The sequence below is a fragment of the Ursus arctos genome, unplaced genomic scaffold (genome assembly GCF_023065955.2).
Source record: "Ursus arctos isolate Adak ecotype North America unplaced genomic scaffold, UrsArc2.0 scaffold_8, whole genome shotgun sequence".
Taxonomy (NCBI): Eukaryota; Metazoa; Chordata; class Mammalia; order Carnivora; family Ursidae; genus Ursus; species Ursus arctos.
The window spans coordinates 79,935,833-79,961,081 of record NW_026623100.1 but is presented as its reverse complement, the minus strand read 5'-3'; the positions used below and the strand labels follow the sequence as shown (position 1 = coordinate 79,961,081).

The 25,249-nt window shown below is 41.0% G+C and overlaps 1 long non-coding RNA gene across 1 annotated transcript in view; it reads right to left on the bottom strand.

The window, feature by feature from the left end:
* Positions 1-19,888, bottom strand: part of LOC130543150 (uncharacterized) — a 121,762-nt gene extending 101,874 nt beyond the window's left edge. Inside the window, exon 1 of the long non-coding RNA XR_008958254.1 lies at positions 16,840-19,888. This is a non-coding gene — a long non-coding RNA (uncharacterized LOC130543150). The remainder of the gene's footprint in view (positions 1-16,839) is intronic.
* Positions 19,889-25,249: the final 5,361 nt, after the last annotated feature.

Below are 25,249 nucleotides of genomic sequence, written 5' to 3'. Positions count from 1 at the left end.
AAAATATCACTATGGCACAAAACATTCTTTCAGGGATCTCTGACAACCAATGACTTGGTTGGCACTTGAAAATTCAAAGAAAAAGCAAAGGATAAACGGCCCAAGCCATGATGGTTAGCAGATTAGAGGAACAGATGATCAGTTTGCAGGGAAGCATACTGTAGGGTAGGGAAAGTGCATTTTGAAAACCACAAGGCAAGGCAGGACTATGTGTTGTGCATTTGGGGGCTATACAGAGAAGAAAGAGTGAAGAGATGCATGTTGGTTGAATAATGTCTGTGTATGTTACAATTCATATGGATTACTCATGTTGTTTCACTTAATCTATTAGATTAAAAAAATGTTATTTATTAAAAATTTTTCCTGTTTTGACAGATAAGGAAAATGAAGACCAGGGAAGTTTCCCAGGAACCTGAAAAAGTAATAGAACTAGGATTTTTATCCCAGTTTGTTTGACCTCAAGACTGTCCCTTTCTTTAGCCAGGCAGGCACTATCTGGACTGTGCAGATCTTTTGTAGAGAGACAAGAGGAGTTAAACTGGAATAACAACTTTGATGACCAATTTTAAGTGCCTGGTTCTCTATTATTTCCATTTTTTTAATCTGAATTTTCTCTATCTACTTTGATGGTTCATGAAAACCATTTGAGTTCTGTGAAAGGCAGCAATTAGACCATTTATCATACCACAAGAGCACAATAATTTACTCCAAAGAGCCAACCTCTTGGATTATCTCATCTCTATTCAGAATTTCCAGGGATTTGCCTTCATGAATTGGTTCCGAGGTAATACACATGAGGCATGAAGCAGCTGAATTACATTTGACCTTCTCTCTTGCTATTACAAGAGAGCTGTGAGAATGACTGGGTTAATGATTAAAAAGTCAAAAGGAAAGCAAGAGATGTACATACGAGTGTTTTTATTTATTGCTGGTGTTCCTCATTCTCTTTGGGGTGCTCACCACATCATACTCAATGGACACAGGATTCGCTGAGCATCCTCTCTCACGTGCTCATGGAACCTGTCTTAAGATCTGCTTCAACTATGAAAATGCTTTCACTTTCCTCCTAATATAGAATCTACCTTTTTCCCTTTAAAATGTGTAACTATGGAATTCCTAGGATAAATCACATTGATAAATATTTTATATTGTCAGTAGGTATATACATGGATTCAATTCTTTTGGAAAGTGATTTGGAAATACGTATTAAGAACCTTAAAAATGTCCCCTTGATTCAATACTAGCACTTCTGAGGAAGTTACCCAAGACCGACATATAGAGAAAACCTTGATATAAAGACATTCATCATGATGTTGTTTATAAAAAACACCATCAATGATCAATGAAAGTGTACAACCACATAGTAAATTTTATTCCGATGTTCATATAAAGACATGAAGCAGGCAACTTCCGCACTAAGGGAACAAAGGAGGATACTAAATTGTACATAAGGAATAATGGCAACTGTGAAAATATGTGTGCACCGAGGAAGATTCAATTAAACTGAACTCAAAATGTACTACTGTTTGGGTGGTATAATTATAATCAATTTCTCCTACATTTCTAAGTAATAAATTTTCACCAACGACCACACTTGTCTTTCACAATCAGAAAAAAAATCTGTAATTTTGAGTGAGCTTTTCATTCTTGATGTTTGAGTTGAAAAAGAATGGTAGAAATTAAGACATATTAGTTTTTATAAATAAGAAACCAGAGAGACTTTTAGAAATATTTCAGAAGAGACACTGACATAAGAAAGTTAAGTAGCAAGTCATCATGGAGTAGGAGTGGTCAGATGTTGGAAAAATCTAACGACCTCCAGACACTCTCGTGGTTGCCAAGAGAGGGAAGAACCTAGCCACTGAAACTTCCTGACAGAAGTCCTGAACAACAGTTTGCACTGCCTCCTAAAATAAAGAGAGCCTGTGGCGTTGAATAAAGTTGCAGAGAACAGAGGGATGTCTAACAAACAGATAATTAGAATCGTCTAAGGAGAGGGAAGGTGACGTTCACGACTGGCTTTAAAAATAGTGATCTTTAAATCCCCAGTAGTGTCAGAATCACATGAGAATAGGTGGAACCTTGGCAGCCCTGTGAGACGAGTAAATATAGAGCGAGAGCCTGAAGAGCTGTGATTCAGTAAATATGTGTTTCAGGAGACTCTTCCCTAGCACATTGCCAAACCCATACTGTCTGCCCTGGTGTGAAGCCAGAGCTGCAGGGTGTGCAAGGCAGTCCCACCGAGGCTCCCGGCTCCAGAGTCTGACGGGGCCGGAGGTACTGCCACTCGAGAATGAGATCAGCCACTTCACGCAAACAACGCAGGATGCTCATGCTCCCAAGATAGCAGTGACTAAGGCGGCGACATGCTGAAATCACGCTGGCACCTCGTCGAAGGCAGAGATGCTCCGTGGCCCAGGCTGAAGGCTGCAGCATAGAGGAGGATATCATAGGTTAAGGACTTTTTGTAAGTGCACCAAAAACCTCTCTGGCATAACTTCACCAACATATCACCATAAACATATTTACCCATGAGTAATGCCACAGCTCATTACACCAAGCCAGATGCAAACTGCCTGTCCTAGACCACTGCTCACAGTCCACACTAAGCACAGCTTAACTCCTTTATTCATTCCAACCCCAGTGCTCAGGCAAATCACCTGTTAAAGTGCATATCCTCTAGTGCCCTGCAGTGCAGGTCTCAAGAAAGGCCCAGGAATTTGCATTTTTATAGCATCTCACTTTATTGTGATAGAGGAAATCCACAGATTGAACTCAGAGATGCTGTTCTGGGATGTTTGTTGATCAATCAGTGAACAACACTTTCTACACTACTGTCAGTTTCACAGATACGTCATTTAAACACCACTAACACCACTTCTTAATAAAAGCAAGACTGCTGGTTTTGGTCTCAAGATGGTTGTTATCAGTATTTTTACCAAACTGCTGGATGGACACAAACCAGAAGATTTCATGACTGTGAAATTTTCAGATGACACTAGGTGGAGAGAGATCGCCAAGACATTATGAGATAGTTGGACAGGATTTTAAAAGGTTCTGGCATTCCTGGGAAAAAATAAGTCAAAGCTAACTAGATGAAAATAAATACGTATAAACAACCAGCCCTGTAATTTGAATCAAGAATAACATGCCCAAAGTTGAAAGAGCCCGGTTTAGCAGGTAAACAAGGCTCAGAGGTTCAAAATGAGCTCACCTGGGTGGGTGTGATTGGATGCCAATGTTCAGTGCTCATGGCAGAGGCAAGAGAAACCCCAAGACATCGCACTTTGAAAACCACATCTGGAGTGCTGGATTCTGCATCGAGAGGCACATTTACAGGGAAGTTTACAAACTGAAGTAGATCCAACAGAGAAGACTGAGATGGTGATGATCCCCAAAACCATTCTGTCTGGGGAAACACTGAAGGAATGGGGAGCACTTCCATGGAGGATGGAAAGCCCGAGATGGATATCAGAGCCAGTGTCAAATCTGTGACAAGCTCTGATGAAGGAAGAGTTCACTAACCCTTTGTTTTTTTTCAGGGAGTGAAACCGAGGTCAATGGGAAGAAATAATATAGGCAACAATGCCACTGAGAATAGTGTTAGTTTGTTACTCTTCACAGCTCACCAACATGGGGCCTGCCCACATGCACGTGTTCCCTTCCAGACTCACAGATAATCACTGTGTCACTGGTCTGGTGCCTGCAGAATCTTGGCCCCAACATCTCCTGCACTGCAAAGACTCCGTCATCCAGGCACCATCCTCTGTACTCCCTCCAGCCTCCGTGTGCTTCTCCATCACACATCTCACATCGCTGGAAGATGAATACCTTCTACATATCCCTGCCTCATTCACTGAGCTGGTACCAAGTCTTACTGATTTTCTTATCCCCAACAACAAAGCGATTCTTGAGAAATGCAGAGAGAGAAAGAGAGAGAGTCTAGGACTCATAGCTAATTTACTGACACCTCCCAGGTGTGAACTAAATCAAGAATGAGACGCAAACTAGAAGCTTCACTCTTAGAAAAGGCTTTTAAGGCATGACTAATGACATCCTTTTAGAAGAGCTCAGTCTAAAGAGACGAGAACTCAGTCTGATGCACTGCCATGAACTCTCTCTGTATGAAAACCACATGGTGAGTTGGCAGTGAACTCTTGGTAAGAGATCCAAAGAGAAAGAATAGAAATGTTGTTCCTTAGAATTCAGCAGTGGCCCCTGAAGCAGAAGAAACATAATCTCGATCATTTGTTTTACTTTAATTCTCTTATTTGATTGCTAGTATTTCTAAGATAAACTAAGGATCTTTATTCTTAAAGCTGATTTGTCCTGAACCAGTAGTATTTCATTATATACAAAGACAATATTATGAAAACTAAAATTATCCTAATCAAGTATATAAAATTAAGACATTAAAGTTGAAAGCTGGATTGTATCATGTTGCACTGGGTATGTGTAATGACGGATAATGCTTTCTCATAAAAGTAGTTATATATTACTTATTTCTTAAAATGGAGTCAGGGAGTAATAAAACTAATTTGTCATTAAATATAGTGTATTATGGTTCCCAAAATCTGCAGACTTGAATTTGCCAACTTCCCCATCCTGGAACCAGATGACAGAAGACAAATGGGACTGTGATGTGCATCCCAACAGAACATGCTTAAAAGATAAGTTTCTCCGAAGAAGAGATGCAAAGGGCCAGTGAGCACATGAAAGGATATTGAACAACATAGTCACCAGGATAACACAAATCAAAACCTCAATTATATACCACTTCACACCCCAGTAGGATAGATGTAATAAAAATAAAAAAAAACAGATTACAAGTATTGGTAAGGAAGGGGAGAGATCAGAACCCTCACACAGGACTGGTGGGCATGTAATATGGCATAGCCCCCTTTAGATTACAGTCTGGTAGTTCCCCTAATGATCATACATTGAGTTACCATTTGACCCAACAATTCCACTGTTAGTTATATACCCAAGAGAAATGAAAACATGTTCGCTGAAAAACCTGGACACAAGTGTTCGTGGTTGCATTATTTATCACAGCCAAAACATAAGAACAACCCAACTGACTAGCAGCTGGTGAATAAACAAATGTGGCATATCCATACAACGAAATAGCATTAGGCCATGAAAAGAAATGGAGAACTGCCACATGCTGCAGTGGGATGCCCCTTGAAAACATGTTAAGTGAAAAAAGCCAGTCACAAAAGACCACATATTATATGATTCCACTTACATGAAATTTTCAGAACAGGCAAATCAAGAGATAAAAGTAGATTCATGATTTCTTAGAATTAGAGGCATGAATGGAATATCTCGTGGAACGTTAGCTAGAGGGAAGGTGCTTCTTTCTGGACCCATAGAAATGCTCTAATATTGTCTTTCGCAATGGTTCCATAACTCTGTGAATATACCAAAAATCATTTAACTGTGCACTTCAAACTGTATGGGTATGTGAATGATACCTCAACAAAACTGTTACCAAAAAAGATAATCAGAAAACTACAGGCAAGAAGAAATTCAATAAGACACTTTTTAAATATTACAACTTTCTAATTTTTCTAGTTTAGAAGAGAAACTATAAGAGAGACGTGATTCTAAAAAGACTCTAAACAAATTTTCTGAGGGTTTAATCTTAGGGTCTAAGAAACTGGGCAAGTGTTCCCATTTGAAAATAATCCAGGGGACTAGATAAATTTTGAAACTTCATTTAGAAGTTAAAAATTGATTTTGAAATTCAAATATTTGGAAGAAAATGTAAATTACCTGGTAAATGATTAATAATAATGACCCTAGAGAACACACAAATTATATAACTGTACCAGACATGACATTCTCAGAGTAAAATCTCTGTAACAAGAAATTACAGCTCTGCCCATCCAGCCACTAAAGTCTCCTGGATTGAGAAATATTCGTAAAACTAATGAAACTGGCTGAAGAGAGAGAGGTGACCTTTTTTTATCCTTCGCAGAATCACAGAATTTGAGGATGGAGAACTATCTCCATCAGCCCTTGTATGTCCTGGAGGCAGACACAGGCCATCATGAAGGAGGCCGCCTGTGAGTTAGGAGAGCCAGAACTCTGTCCAGACCTCCACCTCCCCACCCCTACCTCCTCTGGGCCTGAGCCAGAACTCCAGAAATGAGTGTTTGCCAAGTCTGCATGCAAAGAATTAACACGTGCCTCTGGGCTCTCTTGCATTTCTGCTCTACCTCTGTTGTGCTCTGGGGCAAGCTGGGAGGGGGAACAACTGGGCCACACTTCATCATTTCCGAGAGAAGATTTCCATCTAGAGGCCTCCTTGAAGCAGGTCCCTTCTCTCATCCCTGGGGCTGTTTCTTCATCTTGTTCAGTAAACTCTCCCCATCTGTCATGCACTTTGTACCTAAGTGGGAACAGACCAATGCTCTGAAGCATGGGACACTATGTCTGCCCTTCGTTAGCTCCCCCCCCCCTTAGCATGTTCTATTTAGCGACTTTTCTATAGACAGGCGAACATGAGGAATGAGCAGGTTTTCTATCTGTCTGCCAAGTGACACAGGAATAAGACAAGGACCAGAACCCAAATGTCAACTATCGGCTGTCTCGTCCTTGACCCCAGGCGACATTCTGAACTTCTCCCCTATTCTTGGTTATATGGATTCATACAAATATTCATTCACAGCAGCTGAAGTTGCAAAACATCCATTTTCGTAAGTACTATCTCATTTGCTCTTCCAGGCTACAACGTGGAGCTGCTCCTTAATGACCACATTAGAGTCAAGGAGCATGGTCCTGGTCACAGCGTGATCAGGGAGTGAGCTGGTTCTCAGTCTTCTACCTCACAGCCTGCTACTTACTTGTGTGTTTCCTACCTTCCGTAAGTCAGACCACAGCTAGGAATATCATATGCCCCCACATTAAATCCTCTGATTCCTCTTATTTGCTGGATCTCCCATGATTCTCTGTCACCAGGGACATAAACAGTGACCCCTTGCCGAATATGAAACAATTCAACACCTCCCTCAAGGCAGGGACTCTGGCTCTGATGCCTGGCCAGCAACCCTGGGCAATGCTGCACACACAAAGCAGACATGAGTCTATCCTCAGCTTACTTCTTGATCACAACAAAGAGCTATGCTGCTTCTCACCTGAGACTTTTCACCTGTATGGAGATTTGAGGTACCCAAGGTGATAGGATGCCAGTGAATCTATGACTAGGACAGTCAGGCTTAGAAGCCAGCAATCCCTAAGGACATGTAAGAAGACCCAGCCAAGAACTCTTCCCAGATTGTACAAGCATTCCAGCCCATTCTCTTCGGAACATGCTCCCATGCCAGTGGCAACACGGAGGCAGCTGAGGTATGCAAAGGATAGTCACAGGCTCTATCAACAGCCAGGTCTGACTTAAGGATTTCTAAGTCCGCAGTACCTCTGGAACTGCTATAATGGCTCTGACATGACAACTGGAAGTTACGGGTTGCTCATGTAACATTTTTAAACAAAGTTTTAAATTTATATCCAGAAAATCACAGAACTCTATAACCAAGCAAGAAAAATTAAAAGAAAATAATTATTTTTCTATGAATTAAATTAAACAACTGTTAAGCACCTGCTTTTTCACTGATTTTATGCTCAGAAAAAGAGATACAAAATTGAACAAAGACATGGTACTTGCCCTTAAAAAGCTCACAGTATAGTATAAGAAATGTAAATAGTCTGACTTATTTCACTTCGTATAATACCCTCTAAGTCCATCCACGTTGTCACAAATGACAAGATCTCACCTTTTTTATGGCCATGTAATATTCCTGTGCGTGTGCGTGTGCGCGCGCGTGTGTATCATAGTCTTTTTTCCACTCATCTTTAAGTGAACACTTAGGTTGCTTCCATATGTTAGTGACTGTAAATAATGCTGCAATAATTAGGAGTACTTATATCTTTTTGAATTTGTGTTTTTGTTTTCCTTTGGTAAATAGTCAGCAGTGTGATTCCTGGATTGTAGGGTGGTTCTATTTTGAATTTTTTTGAGGACCCTCCATACTGTTTTCCACGTGGCTGCTCCAATTTGCATTCCCACCAACAGTGCAAAAAAAGTTCCTTTTTTTCCACATCCTTGTCAACACTTGTTATTTCTTGTCTTTTTGATTTTAGCCATTCTGACAGGTGTAAAGTGATGTCTCATTGTGGTTTTGATATGCATTTCCCTGATGATTAGTGATGGTATTTCACTCATATGTAGAATCTAAAAACAAAACAAACAAAAAGCAGAATCGGATCTATAAACACAGAGAACAAACTGATGGTTGCCAGAAGGAAGGGGGTTGGGAGCATGGGCAAAATACACGAAGGGGAATGGGAGATACAGGCCTCCAGTTGTGGAATGAATAAGCCATGGGAATAAAAGTACAGCACAGGGAATACAGTCTATTACAACGATATTGTAATAGCACTGTATGGAGACAGACGGCAGCTATGCTTGCAGTGAGCACAGCATAACCTATGTTGAATCACTATTTTGTACACCTGAAACTAACAAAATTGTGTATCAACTATACTCAAATAAAAAAAAATTTTAATTAAAATAGAAAGAAACCCATTCACCCATAATCTAAACATGATGTGCGAAGGGTGATTAGATGGGTGTACACAGTACTATGAACACGGAAGTGGGAGCCCCACATTTTGGAGAAGCTTCACAAAAGAAGTGCTATTTGAGCAGATAAGAAATAAGAAGAAAGTCTTGGTCTTTAATCCGTATACCCTTGACAATGTTTCAGTAGCTCTCTGTACTGATGGATACCAACGACTAACTTTTAGATATACCAGAAAGCCAGCACAAGCCACATCCATATGTCCTAGCCTGCTTTTACAAAGAATGGTACAGTTGCTCTTCTGACAAGGAGAGAACAGGTTTTTAAATCTCCACATAGCCCTTCAAAGCCCAGTAACTAAGTATGTCTCATCAATTACACAAAATGCCTTTCTATTTATTGAGACAATATTTTATGTACTTCATTAAATACCTAGCATACTCTTGTTTAAATTCATCATCAGTAGGTTTACCATTGTGAATACAGCTACTATTTACTATTGTGAAAACAGCCAGTATTGTTTATTAACTTTTCCAGTTGGTACTTGCTGGTGAATAAAAGTAGAACTGATTTGGGGCACCTTGGTGGCTCAGTCAATTAAGTGTCTGCCTTCAGCTCAGGTCATGACCTCAGAGTCCTGAGACTGAGCTCCGTGCCTCCCACTCCACCATCAGCAAGGAGTCTGCTTCTCCCTCTCCTTCTGCCCCTCCCCGCCCAGCTCATTCTCTTTCTCCCTCAAATAAATAAATATTTCAAAAAAAAAAAAAATCCGTAGTACTGGTTTTACTGATTTTATATCCAGAATCCTTGCAAACTTTCTTATTAGTTCCAATAGTTATTGATTCTCCTTTTCATTTTTTTACTCTACGATCATACCAACTACAAATAATGAGTTTTACTTTCCTTATATCTCTTATTTTTCTTATGTAACAACATTGGCCACTACTTCTACTTCTGTGTTAAATATGGTGATGATAGTCAGCATTCTTTTATTATTTTCTTTTTGTGTGTTAGTTCCTAGTATTGGTGTTTCTCTCTCTTTATTCTATGGTTTATTAAGCACTGATTTGGGGGTCAAGTACCAGAAGTCTCTATGGTTCATCAACTTGACTTCTCTCTCTTGCTTTTTGTGTTTCTTCATGTTGCCTTTTTTTTCAGTTCCTTGAAATCTGTATGCTTCTTTCCACCTCCAGTCATTTGCACATAAGTTTTTCCTTTGTGTCATGCTCTTTATCTTTCTGAACTTACAAATAAGACATTTTTGAAAAACCTTGTCCAACCTGCCCTTTGCCACACCAAACTTCTGATCCAGTTGCTATACTCTCTCAGCACCCCATACTCCTTTGTAAGTTCTTTTAATCAAATAATAATAATTTCCAATAAGTTTAAATCTAATTAAGTAACAACAGTGGCTCAATAATGGCTTAATTTTTATCTTTCCCACTAGATTATGAGTTCCATAAAACAGGAATATGTTTAACTCATTATCCCATGTATCTCTACGTATGTTCACAGTGCCATGAAGATGGTACATAATAAAAGTTTATTTAAGGAGTGCCTTGGTGTTTCAGTTGGCTAAGCGCCTGCCTTTGGCTCAGGTCATAATCCCAGAGTCCTGGGCTCGAACCCCAAGTTGGGCACCCTGCTCAGCGGGAAGTCTACTTCTCCCTCTCTCTCTCCCTCTACCACTGACCCCCCCCCCCATGCATGCTCTCTCTCCATCTCTTTCAAATAATTAAATAAAATCTTTCAAAACAAGTTTATTTAATAAGTAAACAAGGGTACAGTGTAATAGAAACAAAATGCAAAGAATTTTTGAAACTTTAATAATATTTAAATTCTTACTAATTTACTTTTTAATGTCATTTTTATATCCAATGACTCCCTTTGGAAGTTTTTAATTGCTGAGTTAAGTTTCGCTATACATGTATGTAAGACTTATCTATGAGTTTACCAAAGGCATAGCCCACTTGCAAACGGCAAGGTTGATGTACTCTACACCGATTTACACAAACACATATGCATACATCAAAGTTGCTTATCTATTTCCCCCAACCTGCACTTCGAGAGATTAAGAGAAATGCTTTCTTAGTTGAAAAGATAATGACTGGTCATGAACAATTTTTTGGTCACAACTCCTATGGTATAGAATATGCATGGTCCTTAGTTTCAAAGCCTTAAGCAGAGAGAAATTTCCCTGTGTTATACTCCCAGATTTTTCCATTTTTGTTATTCTTCTTTGAGGTAGCGATGTCACCATAAAAAGACTTTCCTCTAATTTATATTATTAAAGCAGACAAATAATTCATTTGAAGTGTCAATCATCAGGGGCACCTGGGTGGCTCGGGGCGTGATCCCAGGGTCCTGGAATCGAGCCCTGCATCAGACTCCCTGCTCCACTGGGAGCCTGCTTCTTCCTCTCCCACTCCCCCTGCTTGTGTTTCCTCTCTCGCTGGCTGTCTCTCTCTCTGTCAAATAAATAAAAGCTAAAAAAATTAAAAAAAAATAAAGTGTCAAACATCATTGATGTCTATACTTTCCTGTGGTTCTCAGCCCCCACGGCCTTCCGAATCTCCCTGAGCTGGAAATGCATTATTGGCAGTACCATCTCCTCTAGCCGCTCAATGTAGCCTCTCCCCTTGGTGGTAGCCACTTGGTGTAGCTCTAAGCACTTTCATGCATTTACTCATTTAAATGCATAAGTGACCCATTTTGATAATGAGAAAACAGAGTAAAATTAAGCGACTTGCCTAAGAAAGAGCTTACATTCTTATCTGCTATCCTAAACTCTCCCTTCCACAGGGCTCTATAACAACTAAAATACCTATCCCTCCTTAAAAACCAAATAAATTAAACCCAGCCTCTTAAGAGTTCTTATACTCCAGGGAATAAATACTCATTCTTTAGTACTTTACAAAGCATCCCCTCCTACCTTCTCAGAATAGATACATACACACATATAGCCTAGCACATAAGACATCTTTTTATTTTCTTTCACCCTAAGAAAAATGTTTTAAGCACATACCAAATTGGAGAATTGGAGAAGAAATTTTAGATCTAACTCCCTACTCATTACCCACAAGAAATCTTACCTAAGGTTCTCAATAAACAAGGAGGTCCAAGAGATTCAGGAGACAATAAAGTTTGTATAGAGTCAAAGGATTCAAAGACCCAGATGGTAGCTCCTGTGACGACTTACCCACCCTCACTCAACCACTTGTTCCTCATTGACTGAGCCTACAGTCTATAGATAAACAGAATTATGGTAGCAAACCTGGGACCATGGATCATGGTCATGTTTATTCTTTTGATATAAAGGCTAATCATATGTGAATTTAAGAAGGATACTGTATCTTCATTATGATACCAGTATAATAAAGTATTAGTTTTTCCTGGATCCCTGGACTAATGAAGAGGATATGAGGATACCTAACACATTTTCTGAAATTCCAACATAGTCACATATGCCTATCAGGAGTTTAAGTCAAAGAAAACTCTATTAAAACAAATTATTAATCTCGACATTTAACCAGATACAGAAGTCATGAATAGGTTTCTTTTTCTTCCATGTTGAGGATATTAGCCAACATCCCATTGTTAATTCTGGCATGGGTAGGTTAAACCAACAGGCCACAGTCTAGCATAATGTTCATCTAATCTTTAAATTAGCAAGAGATAAGACATTACTTATGACATATACAAAGGCACACAGGAGAGATTTAAGCAGAGGTCACTTCAGAGACTAACTCAAAGGCAGAGTTAGCTGACTGGAATTCATTAGGGATGGACAGTATTTGGCTGATAATACAAAATCCTAAAGTTTTGCCTATTTCTATATCAGATTTCAGCTTTATTGGGTACAACTGTTTGTGTGCTAATTTTTTTTTTTTTTTTTGATTAATGATGCTAAAAGGATTTTGGTGTTTCAAACTTTGTACGCAAACCTAGCAAGCAAAATCTCCCGTAAACATATTCTAAGCTCTTGGCATACTTTCCCCAGGAGCAAATATTAACTCCAGATAGTGTTTATTAGCTTTTATAAAACAATCACTGTAATAGTGGCATGTAACTGCTAAAGGTAAATGCTTATCTAGACCGAGAATTAATCAAGTTTGAGCTCCTTAATAGAACCTAGTCAGAAATAAATTATTTCTCAACACAGTTTACATTTTTAAATAACCACATGATTTTCCTTTGATTTTGCTCTACACTCCAACAGTGGCTTCACAGAGTTTCATTTCAACTTGCCTGTATTGTCAACATAGGAACACAGATTAGTGAGTTCTGTATCATGTAACACAGATAAAGCTATGGGAGACACCATAATTTGGCTTCTTACCCTGCATCTCCAAAACTGATCTAAAACTTCTAGGGATTCTTCCAAATTAAAAAGTTGTTGTGCTTCTGTATTTAAGTATCATTTCTACTTTCCTAAATATTAAGTACATCCTGATATAAAACAGGTACTCTCTACAAGGCAACCACCCTATAAACATCCAAATAAAGGTTTTTGTGTAAACATAAGTTTTCAACTCCATTAGCTAAATACCAAGGAGTATGAATGCTGGATCATATGATAAGAGTATGTTTAGTTTTGTGAGAAACCGTCATATCGTCTTCCAAAACGGCTGTACCATTTTCCAGTCTCCCCAGCAATGAGTGAGAGTTCCTCTTGTTCCACATCCCCAGCAGAATTTAGTGTTGTCAGTGATCTGGATTTTGGCCATTCTAACAGTTGTGTAGTACTATCTTATTGCTGTTTTAATTTGCATTTCCTTGATGACATAAGATACAGAACATCTTTCCATGTACTTACTTGCCACCCATATGTCTTCATCGGTGAAGTGTCTGTTCAGGTCTTTAGCCCATTTTTAAAACATGACATTTGTTTTCTTACTATTGAGTTTTAAGTGTTCTTTGTATCTTTTGAATAATAGTCCTTTATCAGATGTGACCTTAGCAAATACTTCTTCCTCACAAACCAGTCTGTGGCTTGTCTTCTAATTCTCTTGATACTACTTTTTGCAGAGTAGAAATTTTAAATTTTAATGAAATCCAGCTTATCAATCATTTCTTTCATGGACTGTGCCTTTGGTGTTGCATCTAAAAAAGCAACACCATACACAAGACTATCTAGATTCTCACCTACATAACTATCTCCTAGGATTTTTGTAGTTTTGCCTTTAATACTAGGTCTATGATCTATTTCGAGTTAATTTTTGTGAAGGGTATAAGGTTTTGCTGAGATTCTTTTTTCTTTTTTGCATGCAGATGTCCAGTTGTTTCAGCACCATTTGTTGAAGCGATTATCTTTGTTCCATTGTATTCTCTTTGCTCCACTGTCAAAGAACACTTGACTATATTTACTTATGCGTCTATTGCTGGACTCTCTATTCTGTTCCATTGATCTATTTGTCTATTCTTTGTCAATATCATCCTATCTTGATGACTGTAGCTTTACAGTAAGTCTTGATGTTGGGTAGAACCAGTCCTCTGACTCTATTCTTCAATACTGTGTTTGCTATTCTGGGTTTTTTGCTTCTCCATATAAACTTTAGATTCAGTTTACAATCCCATAAAATAACTTGCTAAAATTTTTATTAGGATTACATTGAATCTATAGATCAAGTTGGGAAGAACTGATATCTTGACAATATTGAGTCTTCCTATTCATGAACATGGATTATCTCTCCATTTATTTCATTGTTCTTTGATTTCATTCAATAGAGTTTTTAGTTTTCCTCATATAGGTCTTATACATATTTTGTTAGATTTGTACCTAAGTATTTCATTTTTGAGGGTGTGTAACTGATACCGTGTTTTTAATTTCAAATTTCATGTTCACTGTGTGTATATAGGAAAGCAACTGACTTTTATATATTGACCTTCTATCCTGCAACTTTGGTATAATCGCTTAGTTGTTCCAGGAGTTTTTTGGTAGATCCTTTCAGACTTTCTACATAGACAATCATGTCATCTGTGAACACAGACAGTCTATGTCTTCCTTCCCAATCTGTATACCTTTTATTTACTTTTTTGTTTTATTGAATTACCAAGAATTTACAGTACAATGCTAAAAAGCTGTGAAAGGGGACATTCCAATATCAACATTTTATGTTTCTATTTAAATAAACCTTCATTTCATGTATGTGTTCACATTCATTTTTAGGTAAATGAAGAAATTTTGGGGGGGCTTGCTCCAAAGAATGGTTGAGAGCAAGTTGCAATCAGAATATCAGTTAATGGTATGCAAACAGGACTTCTGAAAGAACTTCAGAAGTTTGTTTTGCCCAGGCAATTTACATATTTCTCTGCAATATTAACTCTGTCGTAAGGAAAACTTCTGAGCAAACACGACCTCAACCTAAGTTTTCTATACAGCAGTTTTTGAAGTGTCTATATAAGAGGCAGATATCCCAAGAAGCTAAAGTTGTAAGACCTTTGTCTTCCATAGGTTTCTTGAGAGGGGACCTTACAACATACCATATGGTTGAAAAATGGATAGTTTTGAAAAACTTGCCAAAGACATTTTAACTGCAGTTAAGACCACTTGCTCTTTGTACTCCCAGCTCCTCCCATCTATTTCTCTCAGATTCTAATGGCATGACTTTTGTGCGTTTTTGTGTTTTGGATTAGAAGTTTAGTGAGAATACACTTAGTTTGGATCTCCTGGGGTATATTTATATGATTCTATCCCTTTCACGTATAGTTAAGTTACTGTTGTCTGTTCCAGTGTAGGAACGGTTTGCAATATTCCTACTGCCCAGTGTGCCAACTCCTATGGCACAGGGACATGAAAGTCCAGAGCGAGAGATCACATGGCTATATAAATGTGGCTTACAGCACTTGGCACTGGAAATATGTGAGTCATGGAGCCAGAAGAAGGTTTGTAGAGAACCAGAAGCCAATGAGTGAAAAATTCTTCTAGCCATTATTCGTGTAAAGTTGCAGAGGACACAGTTCCATCAATGTCCAGTGGAAATGGAAATTGTCTCCAATAAGAATTCAATCCATAATGCAGCCTATGCAATTATAAATGCACCAGGAATTTGTTTATGAAAATCCAACAAAATATACGCTTTCTGAATACCCATGTATGTGAGGTACAAGTCTGTAGCTTTAGTACAAATAGCAAGGACATCTGTATGTGGAGTTGTATATTCTATGAATCCCAACTATTGATAATTAAATTTTAAATAATTTCTCAGTCATGAGAAGACTGAATTACTCTTCTCCTCTCTCTACAAAAGTATTATAAATCACTGCCCAATGAAGAAGCATGCACAGGATATGCAGCCAAAAATATAGGAATAAAAGTATTACGGAGAAGTGTCAAGCAGTTAATTAGTGAAAATATCATGCTATTTTTCTAGATTTTGTGGTATCTGTGATACCTCTCAGCTTCTTAAAATTTGTTTTCTCATTCTAAGTCAATGTTCACTTTCATTTTTATTTGTAATTCTTATTCTTTTTCTTAAAGAGAACCAAAAACCTGTACTATATGCTCCAGGACACAAAACCTGGACCTTCCCCTGGTCTCCATTATTCCACTAATAAGATTTTACTATAACCTAAATAGTAAAGAAACTAGCGGAGCTAAATGTAAAATTGTTTAAGGAATTACTAACTTCTGTTTAGATTTTGCAGCAACTCATTTTCTATCACCTCTAAAGTCTGGATTGGAGTAAGAGTAGACGAAGGAATAAAACCTCAGAACATTCTGCAGCTGCCACTCAGGAGTGAAAGCATGCAGGGCCCTGAGCCACACTGCCACCCACCATTAGCCTCAGTAAAGCTTGGAGGGCCTGAGGGAGGGGAGAGCAGTGGCCAGGCCTCAGGGTCTACCTGGTAACACTGTTGCACATGCTCTGAGCACTCTTAACATCTGAGCAGGAACAAAGATGTGCCTTGCACAGCACCAGCTAGTCCCTGGGGGAGGCCACATTCTACTCCCAACCTGATTGTTTGACTTTTTTTTCTCTTGGGAACAGAGATGCTGAAGCACTCTCTCCAGCTGGGCTAAGAGGAAGAGAAGAAAAGGCTGTCCCATGACTGCAGTCTACTGCCCTGGCTCTGCTCTCTTACAGACACCATTCATCAGGGTTCTCCTAAGAAACAGAACCAATATGGAGTGTGTGTGTGTGTGTGTGTGTGTGTGCGCGTGTTTGTATATGTGCACATGTACACATGTATACAAACATACGTAGAGAGAGAGAAAAAGAGAAGAGAGATTTATCCTAAGGAACTGGCTTACCCGATCATGAAGGCTGACAAGTCCCTAGACCTGCAGTCGGCAAGCTGGAGACCCAGGACAGTCATGATGTAGTTCAATTCCCAGTCCGAAGGTCTGAGAACCAGGAGAGCCCACTGTGTAATTCCAGTCTGAAGGCTACCAGACTGAAGAGCCAAGAAGAGCCAATACTTCAGTTCAAGTGCAAAGGTCAGAGAAGACTAAAGTCCCAGTTCCCAAAGTCAGGCAGGAGTTCCCAGTTAGCCTTTTGTTTCTACTCCCAGTCTTCAGTGATTAGACGATTACCCTACCCTGGGAGAGCAATCTGCTTTACTTAGGCTACAGATACAAATGTTAATCCCATCCAGAAACACCCTCGCAGGCACACCCGGAATAATGTTTGACACCTGGGGCCCAATTAACCAGCACAGACAAGAAACAGCATGGAATCCAATACCCTTTGTTTGGCTCTCAGAACAGGCTCTCCCTCCTCCATCACCACCTCCAGCTTTGGATCCATTTCTAGACAAATGACACTGCTCAATTCATTCACACAATCAGAAACCATCTACTGGGCACTAAGGTACCCAAATCATATTTGACCCTCATGTCATTTTAAGGAGTGTGCACTTTCCCTTTTGGACAAAAGGGAACCTCAGTCTGCTCGGGCTGCCATAAAAGAATATTACAGAATGGGTGGTTTAAACAATAGACATTTATTTCTCACAGTTCTAGAGACTGGAAGTCTAAGATCAAGATGCCAGCATGGTCAGTTTCTGGTGGGAGTCTTCTTCCTAGATTGGCAACAGTCACCTTCTTACTGTGTCCTCACAAGTTGGAGAGAAAGACCTCTCATCTCATAAGGGCACTAATCCCATCACAGGGCTCCACTCTTATAACCCCAGCTAAAACTTATCACATCCCAAAGGGCCTACCCCCATATTCCATCACACTGGGGGTTAGGGCCTCAACATAGGACACAATTCAGTCCACAACAGAATCGATGGAGAATTTAAGTTAAGAAAGGGACATGACCAGGCTAGGTTTCATAAGTCACTCTGATGTCAGTGAGGAGGGACATCGAAGACAGGTAGCCTGGTGGCAGGGAGCAAGAGGTGGAGTTTTGAGGAGTCGGAGGGGGTATTTGAGGAGTTTGACAAGATGGGGGGTGCCTGGTGGTACAGTCAGTTGAGCGTCCAACTCTTGGTTTCCACTCAGGTCATGATCTCGGGGTCATGGGATCGAGCCCTGCACTGGGCTCAGCACTCAGCTCAGAGTCTGCTCAGATTCTCTCTCTCCTTCTCCCTCTGCCCCTCCCCTGCCTCTCTCTCTCTCTCTCTCTCTCAAAATAAATAAATAAATCTTTAAAAAAAAAAAGTTTTGCAAGATGGATGCAAAAATATACATGTGTGTTGGGTGAGGGTAGGTTCAGCTAATTGTGTGGAGATAAAGAAAGATGAAATCAAGGGCAACCTTTCACAGAATTTAATAGGATACAAATTAGGAGTTAGTTTCACTGTTTTGTTTTTTTTTCTTTTCCAGTTTCACAGAAGTGGCCAATTGGGCTGGAGCCTGAGATTCGGAATTTACAACAGGCTCCTAGATGATGTCAAGATGCCGGTCCACAGACTAGCTGCTTTGCACATTAAAAACATAGTGGGTTGGGGGCAAGGGAGGAGAACCAACTGTAATGTCTTCAGGGACACCGTGTTCTCCATGTGTTTGCAACCATATGTAATTGTCCTGTGTGTCATGGAACAAGATGCTAACTCTCTCTGGGCTTAGTTCATCCATCTTCATGTTTAAGGATTGGGTGGGGGGGTGGTTTGCTTCTAGGTCTGTGATTGTAAGACCTCTAATCTAATAGCACTTGTTCCAGGAAGAAAGGGAAGGCAAGTCAATTGTCAGCAACTAGCATCAGGTCCCAGGTACACGGTACAAGTTACCAGGTTGTAACACGGCTTCTTTTTAAAGGGATATTGGTATTAAAAGTAGTTTTAAAAATGGGCCAGTCGTAGCTTAGGTTATTACAACAAAGTTAATTTCAGAAAATCAAACTCTGCTTTAAAATCTTCCTTCTTTGTACTTAGTGCAGACAGAAGAGAAGTAGGTCCTGGCAAGTAGGTCACTGAGGGCTGTGTCTAATCAGCGCCTCTTTCAGATTTTCAAATGTGGACTGGCTGGGGGCCTTGTTTCCATTGGGGAGGTTAAGCTTTGTACTGCACATGTTAGGTGAGTTTCTAAATCTGGAAAAACCTTTAGGAATTATAAAACCTTTTGGTTCATAAAAGCTATTTTGACTCTTCACTTCTTTAAAATAATTTGCCTACGGGGTCCAAATTATAGGGTCCTCATCACCCACTAAATTAGTTGTCATGCTAATCAATTCCCTTTATGTTAACCAAGGATCCATAGACGAGGTAGTATAAATGTAGGCCAAGTTCACTGTGTGTAATTTATTTGGTGTCAAGAAAATAAATCATCACATAGCAGAATTTATACAAAGTGCATGATTCATACCCACAAACTTACGCTCTTAATTGGAAATGTGCTGTTGGCAATGCACAGTATGGGTGACGAGATTTCTAGTGCTACTTTCTAACCCGGGCTGGCAGGCAGGGGGAACTCCATGTGGGACAAAGGACACACTGAGGTGACTCCTGGGCCACAGGGCACCAGGTCTTATAGGTGGTACTCAAATCCCCAAGGCCGGGAGACGTTAACACAGGCGGTGCGAGGTGGCTTTCAAATTTACAGCATCTCATCCCTTGCAGACAATCCCTTTCTATCCTGTTCTTTATTGATGTAACCTCTCTTTTGTGGTGATGTTACAAATTGCTCTCACAAGCAATTTAGCTACAGCGTGCAGATAAACAGTCTCAGAGTAAGTTAGACCCGATGAGTCTCATCAGAAGGCTCTAGAAGCCCCTGACAATGGAATCTTGAACTTGGAATTGCAGGTGGAGCTGGCAAGTACATGGAAAGCACCCTCCCAAGGGGCAGGGGGCAAGAGGAGGGAGATGATTCCTACAAAATCATGTCCCCTCCCAGACAGGCTCTGGCCGCTCCAGCTACCCCATTCCCACCCAGATAAAAACTAATCACAGTGCTCGGTGCCACGTGAGCAGATCCCATGTGCTACTGTCAGGGAGGTCTTCCAGATATTACCCCATCTAACTTAATGCCCACAATGCTCTTACAAGGTGGCTTGTACTGTGCTCATTGTGTAAACGAAGTACCCAAGACTCAAAAGCATGAAATGGCTCACTCAAGAGCTAGAAAGTGATGGAAAGGGAGCTCAAACCAGGTCTATTGGATTCCAAGTCCTGCACTACTCCCACTTTCCTCTTCCTCATGCCCCATTTGGGCTCTTTCCTGGACGGCTGTGCACTGGGGCTGAGCAGCACATGGTGACCTCCCACAGTGACCCCCTGGCTAGAGGCACTTCCATGTCCTGGCTCAGTTCCAAGTCCTGCTGACCAGTTTCTGAACTGGGTATGGGATAAGATCAGTTAGATCAGGGCAGATTTATCCTCACTTCTGGTTCAACACGTCTTTTTTTTTTTTTTCTTTTTAAGATTTTATTATTTATTTTAGAGAGAGAGTACATGCGAGCAGGGGGAAGAATAGAGGAAAAGGGATAAGCAGACTCCCTGATGAGTGCAGAGCCCAACATGAGGCTCGATCCCATGACCCTGAGATCATGACCTAAACTGAAATCAAGAGTCGGACACCCAACCAACAAAGCCACCCAGACACCCCCTCGTTCACCATGTCTTAAAGGGGTAAGGAATAAGAACAACAGAAAGGAATTTATAATGGCCTTTTCAAAAGAAAGCAATGACCTTAGCAGTCCAGCATGGCAGGTGTCTTGGGGTGTTTTATGGAAATCTTGTAACCTCATCCCCAGTACCCCTCTAAACATGTACATCTCAAAATAATACCTACTTGAAAAATCAATAGTTGCTAACCATACTCAGTACCCCAAAATGTCAGATGGCAAAAAGAACAGAAAGGAGCTAAGAAAATTTCATTGTGTCTTTCAAACACAGCCTGAAAAGCAGTGTCTCTCTCTCTCTCTTACGTTACAGGCAGCAGCCCCAACGATCATCAGAGGATAAATCAGTTTGCAGCAGCTGTGGGCTGCTAGTTGAGTCCAGGGCATGGGGCCAGATGCATGTGAACAAAAAGACAAAATGTGGGTTGTAGATGCCCAAGGTTTCATAGTGTCCCTTCTGCTGGCCTGCGATAAGTCTGCATTCTCTACTTCCTGACTCCAGTTCTTCTGTTTGTTTTCAAATTATTGAAAGAAGGGGTCTGTACAGAGTGAAATCACATGGAGCTTATTTTGCCCCCAAAGGGAAAAGAGCAGCTTCCAGAATTCCCTTTCCAACCTAGAACAGAATGCAGCAAGGAACAGAGTTGAGACATGGAACCACCAAATTCCCTCAGGAGGCCTTTGCTCCAGATATATTTTACAAGATCTGGGCAAAACAGGAGATGTTTTCATGCCTTGTTTATAGTTCACCTACTTTTCCAGAGATGGGTATTATCTCCCATTTACAGATGAGGAAACCAAAACTCAGAAGGCTAAGTAGATGAGCCAAAGTTACAGAGTAACCGTGTAGTTCATGGGGTAGCAGGTTTGCCTAAGTTACCTGGGCCCAGCTGTGCCAGGTCTCTGGGCCTTCGTCCTCCAAGGTCTGGCAGGTAGAATGTCTTCCCCTCCCCCGCAAACCTCTGTCAATCTCTCAAGACTCCTCCATCTACTCCTGCCCCCACCCCAACCTGGGAAGATATGCACACACACTCCATGCCACTGGCAAACATCTAGCAAGGCACCTGGAGCTCTCCCAGGCTCTGGCTGGGGGGCAAGACTAGTGTGCCTGCCTAGGAGCTGCTGGGGGCCAGGGACTCTGAGCTCCTGCTCTGTCTTAACACAAGCAGACCTCTCAGGAAGCATTTACTGAATAGTCCCTCCACGACACCATTCCTCCACATGACATGGGACAACAAGCAAACGAGGAGCCACATGCAAGGGTCCTTTCCAGCAGGCCAAACCGGCTTTCTGTTCTGCTGAGAGGTGCTCTCTTCCGTCAGCTTTGCCGACACCTCTCCACAGTAGGGGGCTTGGTTCCTTGTTCCTGAGTTCCTGCTCCTCAAACTCTATGTGAATTCACTTTCATGTACAGACTGGGATAAAAGAGAACTGAGCCCATCCCTGATTCAGGGAAATTCAGAATTATCATAAGAATGATAATATTTGGCCCTGTTTGTACCAGTTGAAAACAGTTTACGCAGATCAGCTGTAAAGACTTCAACACCAATGGCATCATCTATCAGAGATGGGAACTATGAGGCAGCTCCGCAAATCAGCCAGCATTGGAGATCTGGAAAGAACTTTGATTAAACAAAGGGAATGTCACAGTGTTTGCTGATCCCCAGACCAAAATGCCATTATCTGGCTGAAAACTGTATTCAGCACAGCCCTGATGGCCACCCTCAGACATGACCTTCCGGGGAAGCTGTTCTGACCATGAACTTAAAGAGAGATCCACAGCTGTGACTAGTCATTTTCAGTTCTCATCGACTGTCAGGACCCCTGACAAAATTCGCAGAGATAGGAAGTGCAGGTGCCGCACAGACAAAACTTTCTCTGTGTGTACGAGCCCCCTTTCCAGCAGGCTGGGGGACCTCTTGGAGGGAAGGCACGGCAGTCGCAGAGCACCAGGATACAGCAATAACAATTTCCTCCAGGATTAAAGATTTCCTTGGCTGAGGTGAGGCCAGAGGTACATATATGCCCATGTGGGTGCAGATGTCGGAAAATCAGAGTCAACCAGGTAAAGCTGGTTTTTGAATGACTATAATTCACTAGTCCAGCTGCAAAATGAATCTAACAATGTGATTACACCACTCCAAAACAGCTGAGACCATTAAAGTTCAAATTGGCAGACTTCTACTTCTTACAGAGGAAAGGAAGGGAGCCAGGTTTTAAACAATTACAGTTTATCACTTTAAAAGGCATGCAGGTTGCAGTGAAAGTACCTATGCGCGTTCTGGGAGAAACATCTCCCTTTGGTGTGTTCTCAAGCTCTCTACTCTCTTCAGAAGTTGATCACAGGAAGGCTGGAGTGGAGAGCAAATGGAAATCACTCTGCCCTTTGAAGAGTCAAACTCTCCTTTGCTGATCAAGGGAAAATCCCACTTTATTCCAGAAGCTAAAGATAAGAGCACTGAAACTCAAGAGCAACTTCTTTCAATAGATCTCCGAATATTGTACAACCTTTCAAATTTGCAAAAAAAGCCTTAGTTTCAGTTCTGAAAGCATCTGGGATCCCAAACTGTTTATTGTCTGCAGCCAGTAGGAAAAGAGAGAAAACACGTATGTATACATATATACACCTATGTATGCATGCGTGCACACACACACAGTATTAAACTCATGAATAACATTTTTGTTTTTGGAGAGAGAGAGAGAATATGCATGTGCACACAAGTGGGGAGAGGGGCAGAGAGAGAGAGAATCTTAAGCAAAGTCTCCGCTGAGCATGGAGCCAGATGCAGAGCTCCATCTACTGACCCTGAGATCACGACCTGAGCCAAAATCAAGAGCCAGGCGCTTAACCCACTGATCCACCCTGGCACCCCATGAATAATCTTTTTCAATAGTAGTGCTTTTCCTTTTTCTTGTGAACATATTCACATAGAGGCCCAGTGCTCTGGAGACTGACGCTGACACTGACCAGAAGAGAAAGGTAAGTTAGCAGGTGAGGAGGGGACTTCAGTTCCTCCTGACTAGAATTCAACCAGAGCTTATAATAAGTATTTGGATATTTTCACATATGAGCAAGGGCTGGATTTGGGGGGGGGGAAGTGTTGAAAATGTGTACTGGAAATTCAAGGAGGATATTTGTGGATCCCAATTTCCACAGAAATGGTCCTACAAAACATCTCTTCATTCAGACATTAGGACGCTCCTGGTTGACACCACGCACGGGGACCCTTAGCCACCTTGAGGGAGCCCCAGCCTTCCACAGAGCACCAGGCCTACCTGTCAGGGGCACTGGGTCAAGGCAGGGAGTCGGGTTGGTGCCTGAAAGGTACACTGGAGAGAGCAGCACGCGTGGGAGTCCACTGCCCCCCGGCCATCCCGGGAATAGCTGTGCTCGGACATATTTTACAGAACAGGTTTGCCAGGGGCACACATTCAGAAAAAAAAAAAAAAAAAAAGAGTTTCACAGTTTAATTAACTGGGGGGGTGGGGGGGGGGTCTGGCATCTACCGGGCTGGGTGATTTTGCAAGCATTCAAGCTTAAATCACTCTTACTGGTTTTATCTTCGTGTTTCCTCCAGATACTCTTTAGGCCTTCTTAGAGCATCTTAGTTAAAAAAAAAAAAAATAGGGTGTTCTAACTCCATTAGTCACAAAGGACGGGATTTTTAAAAGCATCTTAATATCCCTTGAGAGGCAAAATCCAAGCTGGTGTTGAGTGCTGTCATCCAGAACAGCTACTGCTGTGGCACCACGATATTCTGGAACCTTCTGAACTATGTCAGCACTTGGGTGGAAGATACATTTGTCACGTTCTAGGGTCTCCTTTCCTAGCTGCACTTGCTGGAAATTTCTAGAATGCATCATTTTTTTTTTAATAACCAAATTTTACCATTTCTCCCCCGACTTACATATCTTATTAGTAATTCTGACTAACTGTACATTTATACAGTTCCTCCACAGCGTATGGAATATATTTACAGGTTTTCTCTTATTTAACCATCAATCTTATGAAAGAAAGTACCAACCACATCTACCATTCCTTCTCCAAAGTTATCTCCTTAAATATGAAAAAAATAAATCAAGAGAAAAGAAAAAATACTGGAACAGATACTAGACTTTTTCCCATTGCAAATTATCTTTCCTAGCCGGCTGTCTGGGAACTGCTCCAGCCTGACCTGGGGTTCTCTTTGATAACAGGGTGTTTCTAAGCAACACTGCTGGGCAAGCGCACGTGCACAAGCGGTCAGCCACTGCTGTGACTTCCACCAGCACGTTTCTTTAATCGGACATGCATCTAACTTGATGCTGGTCTTAACTGACACGAACTATCACAGCAGACTTTTCAAAGGTGCAACCAACAAAGATGCAAATTCAGAATGCCTCCTCATACAAATGGCTGACCCGACACTGTGATAACAAACTCTCCGGATTTCCCTTTAAGCAGAGGAGTAGCTAAGTGGTCAAGCACTCAAAGCCGGTTTTCAAAAGTGCTTCCTCCCCAAGCCGCTGCCCAAACATGACATGGTAGTGATTCACGGGGTTTTTTCTCTGAGACTCCTTCCTGAAAGCCTGAAACTTCTCACCATGGAGGTGTGGGGGGTTTCTGCTCAACAGCTACTGTTTCTGGGCAAAGCTCATGGCTGATCAATGTAAAAC